The sequence below is a fragment of the Salvia hispanica genome, chromosome 6, assembly GCF_023119035.1.
Source record: "Salvia hispanica cultivar TCC Black 2014 chromosome 6, UniMelb_Shisp_WGS_1.0, whole genome shotgun sequence".
Taxonomy (NCBI): domain Eukaryota; kingdom Viridiplantae; phylum Streptophyta; class Magnoliopsida; order Lamiales; family Lamiaceae; genus Salvia; species Salvia hispanica.
The window spans coordinates 30257530-30269738 of NC_062970.1; the positions used below are offsets into that span (position 1 = coordinate 30257530).

Genomic DNA, 12209 nt, shown 5'->3' on the forward strand with positions numbered 1-12209 from the left:
TTGAGGGAAGTGTTTCTCCTTAACTTGACTTACAGTCTTTGCTTCAATTTTATTTTGTTTTGATTAAATTGTCTAGTTGAGAATAGTCTGTTTAACAACAATTATTTAATCAAGTAATTTTCAACATACTAATCAATGATTAATCTTCAATCAATATACTATCATGGATCCTAGATCACTAACCAAAAAGAACCACTATGATTATTAGAAATGTGGAGCCAAGATGAATAATGACTATGCACAGAAACACCATAAAATATTGCAAAAGAGTTGATGATGTTAAATTGGAAGGCAGGAAATATAAAAGCCCAATCCGGCTCCAATGGGCCTAATCAATCTCATGTGTAAGAGTGAATCGAATAATAGTTTACGTATGTGAATTTGATTTAAAAAAATTGTCCTATAGTTAAGAGTAGTTCTACAAATTATTCAATCTGGCCTTTTTTAAGTACATCGGGTTTCTTTTGGAGATTTTCATGGTAAGAGGATCATTTTTCATCTTTTTGCAGATATCAATATTTCATTTTATTTTTTTATTGTATTCTTTGTTCATTTAAATAATTAAATTTCATATTTAAAAAATACTACATCCGTCCATAAAATAGTCTCATTTGTGGACGACACGAGTTTTAATGAGAAATTGTTAAATAAGAGAGATGGGAGAAAAAATAGATAAAGTATGAGAGATGGAGGAGAAAAAGTAAGAAATGGAAGGAGAAAAGTATTTTTGTTGGATATACAAAAATGGCAAAATGTGACTATTTTTTGTGGACGGGGAGGGTATTGTACCGGGACGGTGGACAAGGAACGACAGAAAGCATATACCAGAATTCACAAACTAATGATGTAACACCCCCTTTTTTTAAATCTTTCTATAGTTGTTCTCAAAAGTGACGAACATTTTAAGTCGATTTTCACCTATAATTCTTGTAGTAAAAGAATATACATTTTGAGCCTGTAGAATTTATTCAATTCTTTTTCAAGAAAACCCATTGTTATGAACCCAAGTCATTTATCAATTTTTCATTTTTGAGCCCACTTTGAATATGCAACCCAATCATTGCTAACTCTATTGCTTCATGCCAGATTGTTGCAAGGGCTTCCTACGACTACTAGATCGATTTTTCCGATGGTGCTAATGATCTGCTCAACCGTGGGAGCGTCAAATAATGCCACGTCGTCAAAATCAATCACGTTACCAGTCTGGTTGGTCTGCTCCCACCAACTTCTCATTATGTCTCTATTCGCTATGAAATTCTCGATGGAGACGACAATCTTCAGTTTGATGCCGATCCGGCGGAGCGCCACCTCTGCTCCACCTATCCCGGAGAAGAGGGACAACACGTTGACGCCTTGAGGAAACATATCCTTGAGCACTGACAGATGATAGGCCACAGTGTCAACTTACATTCGAACCAAGAACAATGTATCAAAACATCGAGAATCGGGAATTAAGGAGCTGACAGCCTGACAAAGAGTTCAAGATTGCTAACTTAAAAAGAGTTTCCAAGAGACTTGTATCTGTCAATTCAACTAATCCCACTGCCCCTTGTGTGGTTCTTTGGGAACCCAATAGCATTTCCACTTCATCTTGCTCCAAAGGGGCGACTTTTTTCCGACCCACCCACACCAGGTTCCACTTCTGGTACTGCTCCATGACCTAATGCTGGACAGCCTTTGATGGATCACCCTCACTCCTCTCTGGCTCGATGCAGATCCTCTCCGTAAGCTTCGCACTCACCATAACAGTCTGAATGCAGTTTAGTTCGTCTTTTGGATCCCACGAAGGCTACCACTTTCTCGATAAGGGAAAAACATGCTGGATGGTAAGGGTAGGGGTGGGTAGGTACGGTATACCTTATCGAAACCACCATACTGTAAATTCAGTATGTAAAAAAATCATACATTTATCTTACCAATATTTTCGGTATGATGAATTTCCATACCGATATCGTACCTCATTTCCGGTATATCGTACCAAAGTTTGGTATGATGTACTTTTGCTATATACCTTACTTTCAACATCAATGAAAATAAATAATTTGAGTTTTTAGAATATTATTCATATTTTATAATTTAAAAAATATATTAAATATATTTTATTCATAATTATATTTATATTTCACAATAGATTTTATAATTGAAAAATATATAAAATATATTTTATATATAATTATATTTATATTTTACGATATATACCTTAATTTACGGTATATACCGAATTTCAGTATGTAGAGGTATACCACGGTATATGAAAATTCAGACTGTTACCTAGGCATCATACCGTACCGAAATTCATGGTATACTTAAAATTCGGTATTTTCGGTACGATGAGGCCGATATTTCAATATATTTTCCCAGCCCTAGGTAAGGGGTGAGAGAGGTATGAGGGGAAACTTGTTCTCGATGGGCACATTGTGAATGTAGCCCCTCTTTCTTTCACAAGCCGAGAAGAACTTCGAGTCAATGAATTCTGGCTCGATGTCATAGAGGAAACGTGAGATGGTGTCCCAGACCCCCTTTGGTGTAAGGGTGGCATTCACATAGTAGAAGAAAGGGGGGTCTTTTGCTTCTTGTGGCAAGGAATGAGGAACCCATTCTGGCAGCTGCATGGAGGGAACGCCATATCCAATCATTGGATTAGGCAAGCGAATCGACTCCTCAATGACATTCTTCTTCATCTCATAATGTTTTCTCTTCTTGCTCTTGCTTCTAGAGATGCCCATGGTTCCGAAACTGGCGGTTACGGTTTAGAATCGCCGGTTTTGATTTAAGAAATTGTCGAACCGGAATCGAACCGCAAAGATGTTTCGCCATCATGGTCCCTGTTCAAAAACTGTCAACCGCAATTTCTGTCCCAAACCGGTGTTTTTTACGATTTTTCACGTTTCTGAACCGTCGGTTTGCAGTAATTTTTTGCCGTTCCGGCTAGGTCTCACAGTTTTCCAATGATTTTTTATGGTTCAAGTTTGGAACCGTCTGAAACCGGAAGTTCTGGCATGATTCGGTTCCGAAATTTTGGAACCTTAACTGGCCCACAGTTCCAAAAGTGACAGTTTCAGTTGCATTTAAATCTCACAGTTCCGGTTTGGAACCGTAACCGTCGGCTACGGTTTCACGTTTAACCGCCCGAACTGTAAACCTTGGGCATCTCTACTTGTTACTTCCACTAAGAATGTGCTTTGGTTGTGAGAAATGGCAGAAAGTGGTCAGTACAAATCTCTAAAATCTAGATGGTACTGTAGAGGTGCCAAAGATTTACGGTTCCGGCGGTTAGCCGTGAAACCGTAACCGACAGTTACGATTCTGAAATGAAACCGTCGATTTCAGAACCGTGGTTTGGTTCAGATTCGAAATTTTTTGAACCAAAACCGTGCCAAAATTGCCAATTCCAGACTGTTCCAAATTGGAACCACCGGAAAACTATGAAACTGAATCGGAACCGTAAAAAATCACCGACAGTTCATAACTGTGAAAAACCGCCGGAAAACCACTGGTTCGGAACTGAAATCTAAACCGGTGATTTTGGAATTGGAATCGGAACCGCAAAACACCCTCACGGTTCGGTTCCGTTTGGCAATTTCCAAAACCGCAACCAACTGTTCTGAACTATAACCACATGTTCTAGAACCGTGGGCACCCCTAGATGGTAGGTTTAAACATTAAGATGAAGAAGTTTACCTTGAGATCGTCTTTAGGCAAGTAGAAATATTCCACTCTAGCATTTGAGCAACACGTATGAAGTCAATCACATCATTATTCGGGGCTTCTGCGCTGAATAGTACTCCTTCCGTTCCATAGTAACGGAGTCATTATGCCATTTTGATACGTTCCATAGTAATAGAGTCATTACCCTTTTTAGTAAAAGTCAACACATTTTTCCACACATACTTTACTCTCTCTTACTTTTTTCTCTCTTCATCTCTTTACCTTTTTCATTTTTCACTTTACTTAACTCACCTAACACAATTTTTCTTAATCTCCGTGCCGAAAAGAATCGCCTCCATTACTATGGAACGGAGGGAGTAATAGCTAGTAAATAGAGGCTAAAACAAAATATTCAAGGTGAGAAATAAAACCAGGATCGAGGAAATGGACAATGTTCAAATACTAAAATATTCTAACAAAAAATATTAATATCATAATACATCAAAGTCCAAGCACTTATTACAATAGCAGGTGAAACTCTCATTTTCGTACTTAACCATAAGCACCTAATTCTCAACTAAAGTTGTATCCAAACAACCATTTTAGAGCTCTCACAATGGAGGCCGATCGCAAGGGCCGAGCGATCGCCCTCCTCATCGGCGCCCACAGGTCACCATTGCGGGGGGAGGGCCGATTCCCCTTCTCCAACGCCTCCACCCCAATGACCGATACATCGGCCGGGCCGATCTCCCCTTCTTTTCTTTTCTTTTTTATTTTTTTATTTTTATCCATATATATATCCTATTTCCCACAAATTATTCACATTTATCCCACCTCATTTTATCTCACTCTACATTTTACTTCTCTTTATTAGTCACATTGTTTACAATATTTTTTATCAATGTTTTAGTTTGTTTTTTTCAATATTTTTTTTAAATGTAGATTATTTTCTTTTCAATGAATTTGTTTCTTATTGAGTTGTCTTTATTTCTTGTTATTTTATCATTTTATTTAATACTAACAATTAAAAGTGAAAATATAAAATAGTGATGATGTAGAAATGAGATAGGCTCTGGGATGGGCTCTCATTCCAGGGATAGATAGGCTCTAGGATGCGCCTGCTGACGTAAAAATGGAGATAGACTCTGAGATGGGCTCCGAAAATTGGCCACCATTGTGGATGCTTTTAAAGATGAAACATAACTTCAGCTAAAAAAATATTCAATAGAAAAAGAAATGACAATTATAATTATTAAGTACGTGTATAAAATCCTACATAAACCAAACAAACAATTTTTGACTCAATAAGACGTTCAAAACTGACCATTATAAGACACGGTACATGTATAAAATGAACACAGAATTATCATAGATTGCACCCCAAAAATAAAGAAACAATCGGTAGCACATTTGTGTACGCACCACATCTTTCTAGAGAAATTTCCACCTCTTCCAGAGCTTATCCCATGTTTGCCAAGTCCAGCAACAATGATCCAGATGCTGCCAATGACAACATCTTAGTGCTTCTCGGATTTGTAACTTGTAAGCATCATTTTCCTTCAAACAATCCAATATGGCGAGGAGAAAAAGGCAGAAAGTCATGATAAATGTTAATGACTAAATATTAAAGATTGTAACTAAATGCAAGTACACAATATAGAACAAAGTTTATAGTCTTTGATTTTAGGGATAAAATTATGATATATGCAAGAGAAAGAAACTAAAGAATGACAAATCCTGACCAAAAGAAGCCATGCAACATGCTTATATAATTTTTCACTTGGCATGACATTCTTATAATTTTTCCCAAAACTTCCTTTTTATGTGTATAGATGTCCCAGTATTAAATTTTCAATCACTAGATTATTACGTGGCCTCATTGCCTGAACTTGAAAATAACGATATTTTCGTTTCACAAAAAGTAACATATTTTAAAATATTACAAATTTTTAACTTTTACTAATATTCTCCTAGTTCACAAAAAATAATTTCATTTTTATAGAGGTATACAAAAAATTATCTCATCTAAAAATATAATTTTTTTTTATAAAAATTGTTAACACTATTCTATCTATCTTTTCTCGTTCTCTCTCGTAATTTACTTACTTTTTTCTCATTCTCTCTCATATTTTATTTATTTTTTTTATCCACTTTTTTTATTTTAAAAAATGATCTGAGTGTTATTGGTGGAGAATGAGACCACCTTAGAAGAAACACAAAAGTTATCAAAGATAAAAAAAAATCTATTTTTATAAGATAGGCCAAAATTGCAAAACTAGTCTATTTTGATGGAACTTTTTATCTCACAAGTATATGCATTTTTTGTTTGATACAAATTTTAATGCATAATTGGTAAAATAAGAGATAAATAGAAAGACAAAAGTAATTAAAATATTGAAAATGAAGAATTAGTCTTATTTCATTAGAGAAAAAATAATTTTTTAAAATTAGAAATTATATATTCTTATGTAACGAAGGGTTGAATGATTTATCATTTAGTACATTAGATGAATCGGGACTAAAATATGAGTATGGATTGATTTTGTTCAGAGTTCAGACATTTATTTAATATTTTGAGATTTTTGTGAAATGTTAGTGATTAAAGAATTTAATTGAAATAAAAAAAAATTCAACAAATTAGATTTTATTCAAATCAAGAATATTGTTGAATTTTTACCGGCCCCTACGGCAAGGATATCGTCGTCTCCAACCTTCCTTGATTTGGAAGACAAACTGCCACTCCACCTTCTTTGACACCTTCATCTCAACGACCTTCCATTCTCACGCCTCCACAACTCATATCTCTCATTCTTCAATAATTCTTGGTAGGGGGAGGAAGGTTCCCTCGTTTGAGAATGTTGAGATATACAATTTGGTTACAAGCATTTTGAACATTGATGGAGCTCCAAATAATGGAACAATGTCACTTCCCTCGAGTGTTCTTCTGCCTATCCACTGAGATCATTAGTCATCTCTTGTGTTCAATGAAGTAGATTGGCTGTATCATGGTGCCAGAGTTGCAAATCATGCCATGCGCAGTGATGAGCAGTGTTCGTTATGGGGAATGGTGGTTATTATTCGTGATGTGCTGTGCCTGTAGAAGATATTCAAAAAAATTTGGTGGCATTGTATCAATAATCCAACTTGAGATTTTGTTGTTCTATCTAAGATGCTTGACTCATGTCATGCCACATTGTCACTTGACGGCCCTCAGCCACGCCAGCACTTTTGAAGTATAGTTTTCTCATAAAGGCACAGATTTATACTTACTGAAGTGAATATAGCAGTCTGAAACAATACGAAGCTCTACAGCAACTGGGGATGATCGTGCTTTGCTTCAAAAGCAGTTTGGATTACTGAATCTTGATCTGATCAGTGATTTTCTGATCGATTCCATAGGTTTGATACTAATTCTTACAAGTGATGATGCCTTTGCAGATACATTCATCTACTTGATCAAAATTGAATTGAATGTTAAGATGTTTATAATGTCTGAAAAACAGAGGAGTTTGTTATGTTTACAGAAGTAGTTGCTGTGAATGTGCAGAAAGCTTTCAGAGCCTCTGATTGTATAGCCTCTCTACAACTCTAGAATATAGATATCGCATTATAGTTTTATACTTGTATTCCTTTATATAGTAGTAGGAGTAATACATTATTTCAAGTTGATACTAATCCTTTTTCAGACTTATATTGGATGCAAAAATTGATTTATGGTGAAGTAAGAGTTGATGCTGCTGCTATAATGAGGCGTTTTTGCATCCCACTTTTAAAATAGTCTTCATAACGAAAACAAAATAAACACAAATAACAATTTAATTAACTACTACAACAAGTCCTTATAGCAATTCTAAACTTGGAAACGAATTTAGAACTAAATGTTAGGAACTTCGAAATGAACTAAAATAAGGTAAATACTACTCCCTCCATTCTATTAAATATGAAACATTTGATTTTCGACACAGATATTATGTAGCGTTGATTTGTAAGTTAATAAAGAGAGAAAGAAGTAAGAGGGAGGAAAAAATAGAGAAAATATTGTTTTATTTTTTGAAACGTTTTATTTTTAATGGGACAATCCAAAAAGAAAAATAAAAATGTTTACACACAAGTGCACATTATATCCCATAAAAACAAGCAATTGATACCAAATTCAATGCACTAAACAAGTCTTATCAGCCAACAAACACATGAATAATGTCACTAGAGAATTCTCTATATGTGTATGCGCGTGAGCGCATAATGCATTTCCTCTCCCTCATTTGTGTGCATGTGTTTTGATGCATTTTAGTATGTTTGTTGTGTGAATCCAATTGAAAAATTACTAAAATCTCAAATAAATATTCCAAAATTCAATAAGAAATAGAATATCAATGATTATGGTTTGAAGTGATGAGAAAAAACAAATATTCTTATGGATAGACACGTTTGGTTTTTGGTATTCTAAAGTTACGATTTGATTATTTTAGTAAATGAAATAGAGTTGTATCATTAACGAAATCGAACCAAAATCATACTATGGTTTCATAGTTTGCTGCGATTTGATTTGAGGTTTACTTATACTTGTATTTTATTTTCAGTGATGCTAGCGTAATTAGGGCTGGGGAAAAATACCAAAAAATGATATATCGCTCGTATCGTATTGAAAAATATCGAAAAATTATCGAATTTTTGATATATCGTAATTTTCGATACGATACAATATCGTATCGTAAGTTTTCGATACGATAACGATATGAATTTCCTTATATCGCGATATATCGTTTTATATCGAAAATACGATATATATCGAAAATTTTCGATATATCGATATTTTCGATATATATCAATATTTTATTTTCGATATATATCGAAATTTTCGATATATATCGATATTTAACGATATATCGAACTTCGGTACGATATATCGAAATATCGATACGATAACGATATGAAATTTTTTTATATCGAAAGTTCGATATATTGAAACTTTCGATACGATAACGATATGAAATTCTTTCATATCTATATTTTCGATACGATACACAATACAACGTTTTCGATACGATATATCGTATCGACCCACCCCTAAACAGAATATAGCATCTAACATCCAAAAAGTATGATACTACTACTATCATCTATCAAATAATCATCTATCATCTATCATCTATCAACACAATTTAAATAGCTAAAAAAAAAATGCAGAACAAAATCATACATGAAATGAGTTGGAATTTCTTTGTCTCTAACACTAGCGTAACATCACTAACACCATGTAATAAACTAATAAAGTCATCTCCAATCAGAGGTGAAGCAAGAAATTCAATTTAGCATGGAAAAAAAATAAAGAAAGAAATTTTAGAAGTTTGTGGTGGGGCATTTATAAAAGAAATTAATTTTTTTTAAACTTAATCAACAAATTAGTATAAGTGAAATATATTGAGGTGGGGCAATTGTCCTTTGTTCCAACCAAGTGGATTCGCCCATGTCTCCAATCACTACCATTAATCTTAAACCCATTTTTGAGTCACACAAAAATATTATACCATTTTATAAGTATGTGTCTCACAAAGTTTTTACAAGTATGTGTACAAAGTTTTTACAGTAGCTTCCATTGAAAAATTCAAAAATAGACTTGAGTTAAATATATAGTTGGACAAGCTTTCTATACTAAAAATGAGTTTTGATGTATGATTAGAGATGATCTAAGATAACATTCTTTATGAATATATGTACATTGGTCTATATTAAAATAACAATCCAAATTAAAGTTACAACCTACCACCATTTATAGCCATCAGATCTATTAAATGGATGGATGAGATTGTTTCGTAGAATTAGAGTACAAATTGTTTGCGATACCAAGCAAACCAACTAATGTAACCGATCAAATTGAGATACGAATTCAATGTTGAGTATTAAACCAAATCGAACACAAATCGACATGTATTAATAATCAAGCACAAGAAATAAATTATAAATTGCATGCAATATGTGATCGATCACTATTTTTAGAACATTAATAATGAATATGGAATCAATGACATTGATATGCAATTTTAGATGAATAAGCAAGCGATAAAACACATGTAACTAAGCCAGTTGAGATACGAAATCCGTATTAAGCTACGAAAATAAAACAACTAATGAAACAAGGAATCTATGACAGTGATATACAATTTCTGATTCAAAGGCAAGCGATAAAATAATGTAACAAAACAAACCGACGTACAAAATCCATACAAGCAATTTAGGAAGAATGACAAAATTATCCTTACAAGCAATATTTTCTTCGTAAGCAAACAATCCAATTAAGAGATCTGATGGCTAAAGATAAATACATAAAAAATCTAAATAGTTGATATAAACGCTCAAAATAATAATAACAATAATAATAGTAATAAATTAATAATTTATCTTATTATACTAAACATCTCAATGCCATTGGTGTTTTATTGTACTCCCTTTGTCCTGTTATAAGCTAAATGCTTCATTTTGAGCATAGACTTTAAGAAATTGAAATTTGAATAATTAAACGGAGAGATAGTAGAGTATGAGAGAGAAAAAAAATATTCCAATAGAGAATAAAGTATGCGAGAAAATAAAGTAAGAGAAATGAAAAAAAAATCCGTTAAAAAGAGAAATGACTCACTTATGGTGGAACACTCCTAATGCCAACATTTACCGTTTTATATTTTATTCAATTTGTTCACTTTTTAAAATAGTTTATTAATTACTCCACTTATTAGATTATTACACCTAAACAATGAAACATTTTTTTTTCCGATATGATTTTATATATTGTTTTATGAGTTAAATGAAGAGAGAATAAAATAACAGATATGAAAAAGTGGAGATAAAGTTGTTTCCATTTTAAAAAACAGTTATCTTTTTATAATAGACGTCACACTTGGTAATGGTACATAATTTGAGGAGATATTTTGTGTGTCAAGCGGAAAGAAAAATAGTATTTTTAAATTAATGCAAAAAAAAGAAATAAAACATTTTTTATTAGAAAATTAAAAGGGAAAGTGCAATAAATAATCAGGAAATTTGAATTTACTAATTTTACAAGAATAGAAGAGAACTAATTACCAGGCATGGCGGCGCGTCGCTCCCACGCTCCTTGGGCCGTGTGGACCCAATCTACTCTTTCGCAGATCTCAACCGCCGAGTATCTGTGATGAGTAAGAGTGTCCACTATAGGCGAGCCACGGCCGGGCCACGGGAGAGCCGCGAGCCGCGGCGGGGTGGGGGAGGGTGGACGTGGGCGCGCCACGATCGTGGCCTGGCCGCGGCGCTTGGGCGCGAGCCGCGGCCCTCCTATAGAGTGTCGACCGTACACCCGATCAGATTCGGAAGAAGTTCGGCAGGATCACTACAGCTCTTCGGAAGTTCATTGGTATATACGAGAACCAACTGCGCACTGCTGAGAGTGGCCGCAGCGAAGCCGACGTCAAATCCATGTCGCTGCAGTTGTTCAATGTGCAAGTAGGCAAGAAGTTTACCTATTGGGCAGAATTCCTCGTTCTGCGGGACTCCCCAAAATTCCGAGCCATCTGCGAGAACGCGTCTGATTCCGGGCCTAGCCGTACAAGACGGGGCAGGGGCGGCAACTATAGCAGTAGTAGCAGCGGTTCAAGGACCTTCGACCTCAACGACGAGGTCATGGAGGCCCCCCCCCCCGTCACTATCCCGGCGTCCACGGCCCCTGGGTCAACAGTCCGCCATCCGAGCCGCTAGATCCGCCTCCGCCGCTGCCTCCCAACACTCTGCTGCGGGCCCGTCTGCACCCCCTCCCGGATCGGCCCGAGCGGCGTTGCAAAACACCCTAGCCGTGCAGATGATAAAGGAACTCAAGGACACTCTGGCCTTGTATGAGAAGTCGACCGACCCGACTACCAAGGTGATGTACTACGACCTCATAGTGAGGCTGAGGTCGTTGTTGGGGTGGGAGGACACGGCGGCGGCGGCGACGGGACCTCAGAGCGGTGGCGGTGGTGGTGACGATGATGACGTTGGCGGTGACGATGCAACGGGTGAAGATGAAGTGGCGGATTCTGATGATGAGACCGAGTAGTCGGCGATGGCGGTGTTTTTTTATGTTTTTGTTTGCGTGTTCCTAAACAATTTTCGTTGTATAATTTTACCCCGTTCTATAATACAACGAAGATTTGGTTTTCGATTTAATTTTCATTAAATTATGCATTTTATTTAATTATTGTAGTCTAACAATTTTAATTGTAGTAGAATTAAAATATACATAAAATGGATAAAATAAAATTTTTGGTGGCTTGGCCATGTCCACTATAGTGGGAAACATGGGCATTGGTGGCCCGGCCACGATTTTGTGGTCTGGCCACACTTTGTGGCTTGGCCCGGCCATGTATAGTGGACACCCTAAGGATTCGTTTCTCATTTTCGAAACATCAATGCTACTTTTCCATGTACTTTCCTCTCACTCGGACGTTTGATCTTATTTGTGCAATTGTGCGTGTATCGGTTTTTTCCTTTTTAGTGATTTTTTTTTCAATTATATGCAAATCTATGATGTGTTTATGCAATTTTGTCCCATTCTT

General features: G+C 35.5%; 1 pseudogene; it reads right to left on the reverse strand.

The window, feature by feature from the left end:
• Positions 1-1023: 1023 nt before the first annotated feature.
• On the reverse strand, positions 1024-2726 carry LOC125195108 (annotated as a pseudogene).
• Positions 2727-12209: the final 9483 nt, after the last annotated feature.